Genomic DNA, 8,381 nt, shown 5'->3' with positions numbered 1-8,381 from the left:
AGAAATTCAATCTAATATTTACAATATAGCAATCTTCCATATTCTGACTTGGTGAAACAAACATTTTATCTTAAGGGAACTTTCAATCTTGTGTCTGACATTTACTTATGCTTTTTAAATAGCAAATTCTGATAATCAGAACATATAAAGATTCATGTGTAAATGATGGTCATGAAATTATGTGCATGCGACGTTGCAGTTACGTTGCCAGTAAGTCATTAAATTACCAATAAATTACCAATAGAGTACGTATCTGGGACGTGCTTGGTAATATTAGGGCGTTAGGGGGACGTACTGACAACGTTGTGAGTTGGTAATTTGATGGTAATTAAATTACGGGCATGAGACGTCGTAGTTACGTTGTCAATTGGTTAGTCATGACATTACCAAAAATTACCAATACGTTATGTAACTGTTACGTCGTGTGTTAGCAGCGCTTGTATTCTCCTAGGTTCACGAAACTGTCATCCATAAAATTCGTTGCACAAATTCGAACATTTTGGGTTGTGCTGTTGTGTTGTAAACAAATCTTCATCAATGATTTCTTATTGCATCTACTTTTGGAAGGCCAAATAAAATGTTTTTGCTTTCGCATAGAAACACACAGTGTCTCCCTGTCATGGCTGCATACTGCGTTGACTGAAACCACGCCTTCTTTCTTTGCGTGGACATTTGGGCGGCATTATGCAAATATTTCCACATCGTGACGTAGACATGTGGGGGCGTGTTTGAATGAGGCATTTTAGCCCGGTCTGGATCAGCCTTCTCTTTTAGATAGAATAAATCCTTTTGTGGGAGACTTTGAGCTTTGTAACTCTGCAGATCTTATACATGCACAAACAACTACATTACACATTAAAGAAAAAGAAAACAAGAAATCACATCATATGACCCCTTTAAATTACTGGACACATTAAACTAGTCAGAGTGTAAAAGAAGTGTTATTAATAGAGTTTATATAAAGTCCATAAGGCCAAAAGTTCCCATTTAGTTTAAGAAACGAGATCATCTTTCTTGATTTAAACATTCATGCAGCTTTAAATCATCCTGATGGGTTGGAAATTTAGACTCTTAAACTGTGAATGCCTGGGAAAGTCAGAAAAATGCAGCTCTTATAGGTCAGTCCAGAAGAACACTGAACATGCACTTTAAAACTCGACAGTAGGAACGTCAGTGTATTAAACAGTTTTATGGTTTGTTAGATGGAGATCCATTTCCCTCACAACATTCAAATGACTGTCGCTGAACCTGCATTCGTTCTTCTGTATTTCATGTCATGAAAATTACACAAAACACTGCATGGATTCCATTTCTGCCATCTAATAAAGGGAATACTGTAGTACTGTACTTTTAAGGCAAAGTCTGGATACTGCAATAATGAATTGCCAGTCACATTTAGATATACATCGCTTGTCCTCTTAATGTTATCCTTTACAAGTACATGTTTATCAGCTGCAGACAGTGCAGCGATGCTGCCTTGTAGTAAAAGAACGCTTTGAATGCTTCACATTGACGCAGACCAGGCCTACTCCTGTCAAACTCTCTCAATTTGTGCTGCTGTGTAGTGCTGTGTAGCTGTACACGAGCAAGCCATCGGCTCTGAGAGGGCTAAATTATTTTACTGTGGATGTGCTGATTCCGATCTACCCACTGACCACAGTCACAACCATAACTTTAAGGTCACTGTGAAAGGAAAATACATCCAATAAGACATTTAACAATCATTCTCTTTATAATTCCCAGTGAGTGGGCACTTGTGGTTTTGATGCCAATGTTGAAGCCAGTCCTGGGTCTTTATATCTCTTTTATAGGCAGAGGGTTTCATTCACCTTAGCTGATTATGTGTTAGACACTGAATCTTTCCAAAATGTATTTTATATTCCCATTCACACTCATCTGGAAGCGGAAAGGGTAGGAAACATAAACTTTGCATACGATATCTATGCCAGCGCCCAAGAACGTTACTTGCAGGCCACAAACTGGCTAAAAAGGCGAATGCTTAGATGGAAAGAAATATGAAATTTCTTGGGTAGAGCTGTGCATCAAGCACTGAGAGTCATTCAAATAAAGAGCTCTTTTTGTTGGCTCTTTTCAAAGCCTGGCAAAGCACATGCTTAATCCAGCATTCCTTTAAAACTGGGCTCATGTAACGGCATTTAGGCAGGGGCCGATATAAGCAGTTTAACTTTGAGATCCAAATCTCTGGAGCTTAGCCAGTGAAGACACTGTTCACGGTTTAAAACCTCCAACAGCTAAACTAAAAAGTGACATGAAATTTGAACTCATAGGGAAAATATGTAATAAATATATAAAATGCAATTCAAGTAGCATTTTTAGGAAGCTATTTGAACATGGATCAAATTCATACCAGACTTATCTTCGCATCATCAACATAGTCCTACTTCTTGTATCATAAGTATCTTGTATCTTGCTCATAAGATTTTTCTATTAATAAAGTATGGTTTTAATCACTAGAAGAAATTATGATTTTAAAATAACTGAAGGTGTTATCCTGGTAAACCACATAGAGACATAAAGATTTTTATGAACTGGTTCTTTTTTATCAGTCAGTCAGAAAGATTCATAAAATAGACTTGAATTCGCTTGCGAGGTAGCAATTTGAATGAAAATAAATGAGTCAGTGAATTGTTTCTAAATTCACAGCTGAGTTCACAAGATGTAATATACCTTTTCTACTAAAAAAATTTGCAAGAATTTTTAACTACTTCTACAAAATGATGAATAAAAAATGTGCATTAGGTATTTTTATTTATAAATGTTGTATACTGAAATGCCACATTCTATCATAATTGTACAATGCTGTCATACTTTGTGCATGCAACTTTATAATTTTATTGTAAATATATACAAAAAAACAAACAAACATTCATTTTGACACCTTTATATTCAAAACAGATGCTGGCCCTACCGTGTCCACAATATTTTCTTGACACAGTCCTAACTTGAAAACTCTGGGATTAAAGAACTTTCTAAATTTCCCACTTTTACGAAATTATGACTTTGTTATGGCCTTTATGTGCGCTCAACTCACTCACATTGTATGACTGGTTATTAATAAGAGTTAGGGTTTGGCTGTATAAATAATTTCCAAAAAAACATTCAGAATAATATTAAGATGACATCAAATTGAAACAAGTTTATTCAAAATACAACACCCTTGTTCATATAAATTAAATTGCTGCAGTCCAAAATCCAATCCAAAAATGTCATATCATCAAAGTGCACAGTTACTGTTATTAAAAGCAAAAGTAGTTAGCTATGCACTCAATGAACTCAAGTGCATTTTTATCAAGTGAATCTATAATTTGTCAACAAAAAAATTGTGGTGCCTAAATGTCTCAATTTAGGAGTCAATGGTTCCCTAGTCAGATGTATTGTCTGGCGCTCTGCTGTGATAATGAAGCCATGTACTGTCAAAACCATAATACTATTCAATTCTGTTTTCTTGGTTTGCAGGCAATCAGTAATTAATGAGTTTGGTTTTGAATGCATTTGTGGGAGAGGAGAGAGATAGAAATTATGAAAAGCGGCAGAACAGTATAGTCTTTGTTCAGTGTTATGATGCCCTGTATATTCCTTTTCTGTATGACACTAAAGACCCTGATCAGCGTTTTCCCCTCCGTCACCCATCATCTTCTGTCTCCTTCCATCTGTTTTTCCCTTCCAGGTTCCCCTTAATCCGGCACCATACATTCCATACCATATTATAACCAAGCTGGCGCCGCTGATGGCAGCTATTGTGCATTGCTCTCCAGTGTTTGTACTGTTTTTGTTTGTTTTTCCTGTTTTTTGTTTTTCAAATACGATCAGTTTTACCAGGGATGACCTGCTGAACATTCGCAGAACACACCACAAAATCTTTTTTCGGACGTTTTGCTGGACATTGTAGTTGGCGGAGCCGTAGCTCTGGTTAATCATCCTCGGGGACTTTAATAAAGCAAATCTCTCTCGTGAACTGCCAAAATACAGACAGCACATCACATGTCCCACCAGAGACAGTAATATAGTGGATCACTGTTACACAACAATAAAGGACGCATATCACTCAGTTCCATGAGCAGCTTTAGGACTCTCTGATCACTGTTTGGTTCATCTTATTCCGACCTACAGGCAGAAACTTAAATCTGCAAAGCCTGTATTAAGATCTGTTAAAAGATGGACTAATGAAACAGAGCGGGATCTACAAGCTTGTTTCTCTCTCACTGATTGGACTGTTTTTGAAGCCGCTGCCACCGATCTGGACGAGATCACAGAGACTGTGACATCTTATATCAGTTTCTGTGAGGATATGTGCATTCCTAACAGGACTCATCTAATCTACAACAACGACAAACCATGGTTCACTGCCAAACTCAGACAGCTCCGTCAGGCCAAAGAAGATGCTTACAGACGACTTGGCAGACGTTTGAAAAATCAACTATAATACATTATCCATTCACCACACTCACTTATTTTATTTTTATTTTCTCATTTCTAATTTGCATATACTTGACCTGTACATACATAGTTGTCTATATTATATATTGTGTTTTTGCTGCTTTGTACATTGCCTATTTTGATATTTGTATATTATTCTTTTATTATCTGTGTCCTGTCCTGTTGCTGTCTTTCTGTTGCACTGTGGAGCTTCTGTCACTACAACAAATTCCTTATATTCTGATTCTAATTCTGATACAGTCTGTTTAAAGACCTTTATGGAGCCCATAGACTTTGAGTTATGATCCATATTGTTTTCAGTAGCTGCAGATTCCCAGGATGTGCAAGGAGGATAGGAATATAAAACCTATAAATTAGTTTTCTTTAATGTGTAGTGGTTACAGTTGTGCTCACATTTTTAACCCTTTATGAGAATGTGCATTAGAAATGTGCAATGTGTTTTATGGTCAAAACAATGCTTCCTGATCTGATCCAAATGGTCCACTAAGGTCTCTTTGGACCCATACATTTTAGCCCCTGTTGTCTTTGTGTTTCTCCATCTACTATAAATCAAAACATCTCTTATCCACTTATATGTAAAAAAAATTAAAAATAATAATAAAAAAATACAGTAAAAACAGTAATATTATGAAATATTATTAGTTTACTATAACTAATTGTCAGCAGCCATTGCAGTCTTCAGTGTCACATAATCCTTCAGAAAGCATGCTGATTTGATGGTCAAGTAATATTCACACTGTTTTATCTTCAGGGTTAGGGGTGGGTGGTATTCAGGTAGACATGATTAACCGGTAGAAATTTGTCAACCTGTAGAGATTTTGGACTACACTCTTAAAAATAAAGTTGCTTCACGATGCCATAGAATAACCTTTTTGTCTAAATGGTTCCATAAAGAACTTCTGAACAGAAATCTGAAGAACCTTTCTGTTTTACAAAAGGTTCTTTGTTTGCGAAAAAAGGTTCTTCAGATTACAACCCGAATTCCGAAAATGTTGGGACGTTTTTTAGATTTGAATAAAATAAAAACTAAAAGACTTTTTCAAATCACATGAGCCAATATTTTATTCACAATAGAACATAGAGAACTTATCAAATGTTTAAACGGATATATAATATATATATATATATATATATATTAAAAGGTAAGAAAAAGAAAAACCTTCTTTTAAAAACCTTTGACTGAATGGTTCTTTTTGGAGCCAATAATGGTTCTTCTATGGCAGGGTTCCTCAAATCTTTGGGCCAATCTGCTGCAGAGTTTAGCTCCAACCCTTATCAAACTGGCCGACCTGTGATTTTCTTATGATCTTGAAGACTCTGATTAGCATGCTCAGGTGTGTATAGGGTTAGAGCTAAACTCTGCAGGGGTGGGTGAGATTTGAGGATCCCTGTTCTATGGCATATGAAGAATCTTTTAAGCACCTTTATTTTTTAGAGTGTATTGTTTCTATAGCAGTTATACGTCATGTGTAAAAATAGTTTGGTTGCTGTGCTACGTGGTCACGAAAACTTATCGTTTGCATGCGTTTTTAAGGTTTGTGGTTTAAAAACGAGATTTTAAGCCATTTTGAGTACTGTCAGAGAGGTTCGTGCAGGTGAACACGGTGCTCATAGTGCGCAGGAGTTTTGAACAGGAGTGTTTAGTTATTTTTGCTGATTTTTTAGGCCTTGAACGGTTAATTACACGCACTGTGTGTCAAAATGCCCATCTTTGCAAGTATTCTTGTAAACACAGTAATTTAGATCTTAAGTGAAAGCAAACAGCTGAGGATGAAAACATGTGCGTAACAGTAGGAACCGGGCAGCTCTTAAAGTGACAGAAGTCTAATATTCCTGCTGTCTGTCATTCATGTTAATCAAACAACAAAACAAAGAAAATATCTCACTGCTCTCAACGAAACCACTTTTGTAACTTTAAAAAGAAAAATTTGCACAGTGAAGAATATGCAGTGTTTTTATATATTTGATTACTTTATATACAATGTATGTAGCATTCTTATTTATAACTATATTGTTATACATGTTATTATCATGAAATAAAATTACTCATGTCATGATATAAGATTTTGGTCATATCACCCACCCCTAGGGTTTATACATTTCATTAAAATGGTAAGGGCTGTGATGCAAATGTAGACTTTTCATCATATACTGTAGTTTATCCATTAAGGAACGTTGGCAGACTATTGCATGCAACATCTGTATGTCATAGATAGGTCAAATTGTAGTAGATACTGGCTGCATGCCTGTACTCCATGAGTTTCCTGTCTCTCTCTATAATGTCTAAACAGCTTGCATTGCTCTCGGATCTAGTCAATGAGGACCGTCAAAAGTCTGCACACAGATATGGTAATGAGTTGGCCAATTTACTTCCATCTCAACTAGGAGGTTCCTGTCTTATCTATCCTCGAGCATAGCACTGTTGTATTTAAAAATTGAGGATTTTCTTTTCCCTGAAGACAACAGTGTATATGGGGGGTTTACAGATTGAACTGAGTTTGGGATTCCTGCTTCACTCTGCCAAAATGAGTTTGTACAGTGGGCCTGCAGGCAAAATTATATTCATCTGAGTAAATTATAGCAGGATATCTCTGCTGCCATGAGGCTGTATGAGATAAGGTAGCCTGTGCCAGTCTTCTTAGTGTACAGTGAACTCAGCATTTTAATATAGGCTAGTTGACAGTGAACTCAGCAGTTGCCTTGCTTAATCTATTATTAATACACAGCTTCAATTATCAAAGTTACTTAGCAAGTATAGAGAGATCCTTGATGCTCTTTCATGGTGCAAGCAGTGGAGAGAAGGAATACTTATTAGGCTTTTAGCATTTGCTTATTTATTGCAATTATATTCCAGACATTTGTTGCATTTGGACCAATCAGGCACATTTATTCATATTTAACAAACAATCTGTGAGGGTCTATGGACCCTTCCCCCTGGAAGAGCACCCTAAAGGGCTCAGTTACCACGCAATGCCAGTACAAACAAAACTTTCCTCCTTGTCACTCATAGACAAACCTTTCTACAGATAAACATGCATCCCAGAACCTTGTATGATTTTAACTATCTTGTATAGTGTCTCTTGCATTGTATTTTGTTTTATGCATGCTTTATGAGTGAAGTACTCCCACCTAACCCTCATGTAACCCTCATTTGATGATGCACACTTTGGTGTACATCACCTTCTCATAGAATGCCAGGTGTGTGTGTAATTTAATCAAAGTATAGACTGCCAGAGCCTCTCGAACCATACTCTCAGACAAAGGTTCATAAAACGCCCCAATATTTCCAGCCTCCCGCTTGGAAATTCAGCCTTTCTCATTGGTCAAGCCCATCCTGAAAGGTGTGACTCTTCCCTGACTTTAAAGGGCTCACGCACAGGTCCGTCTCTCTCTTCTGCAAAATCTTCCGATTGCTGCCTGTGTGGTTGGACTCACGGAGCGCCTAAGCCGGTGCGGGCGTGCCCGGCAGGCCCTACCATAGAGCCGTGTGCAGTCTCCCCAGCCTGGGGAGATGGCTCCTGACCACTGGAGTTTAATATCGCTGGAGTTCATCTTCACTCAACCCTGGAATTCACCATCATGGAAAGGCCTTCGCTCAGACATTTCTCTCTCCCCGCTCCCGGCAGTCTCTACATCTTCATCTATGGATTGCAGCCTGCCGTTCCACTGCGGTCCACAGGGCCAACAGGCCCCATTTTACACCCAGACATGTGCTTACTTAGGAGAGATGACTCTCTCAACCCCAACAGAGTCAAGAACAACCTCAGAGTTTCAAGAGATTGCAACTTCGGCCATCGAATGGAACCATCCAGACCATCTTCAGAAGTTTCACGGGACTCTCGTTCTCGTTGCAAGTATCCAAATGCAAGTATCGTTCCCTGCACCACACAGAGGTTTGTTGTAAACTATCGTATACTGTGCTT

Source organism: Barbus barbus (assembly GCF_936440315.1).
Source record: "Barbus barbus genome assembly, chromosome: 14".
Classification (NCBI taxonomy): Eukaryota; Metazoa; Chordata; class Actinopteri; order Cypriniformes; family Cyprinidae; genus Barbus; species Barbus barbus.
This window is presented reverse-complemented; position numbering follows the sequence as displayed.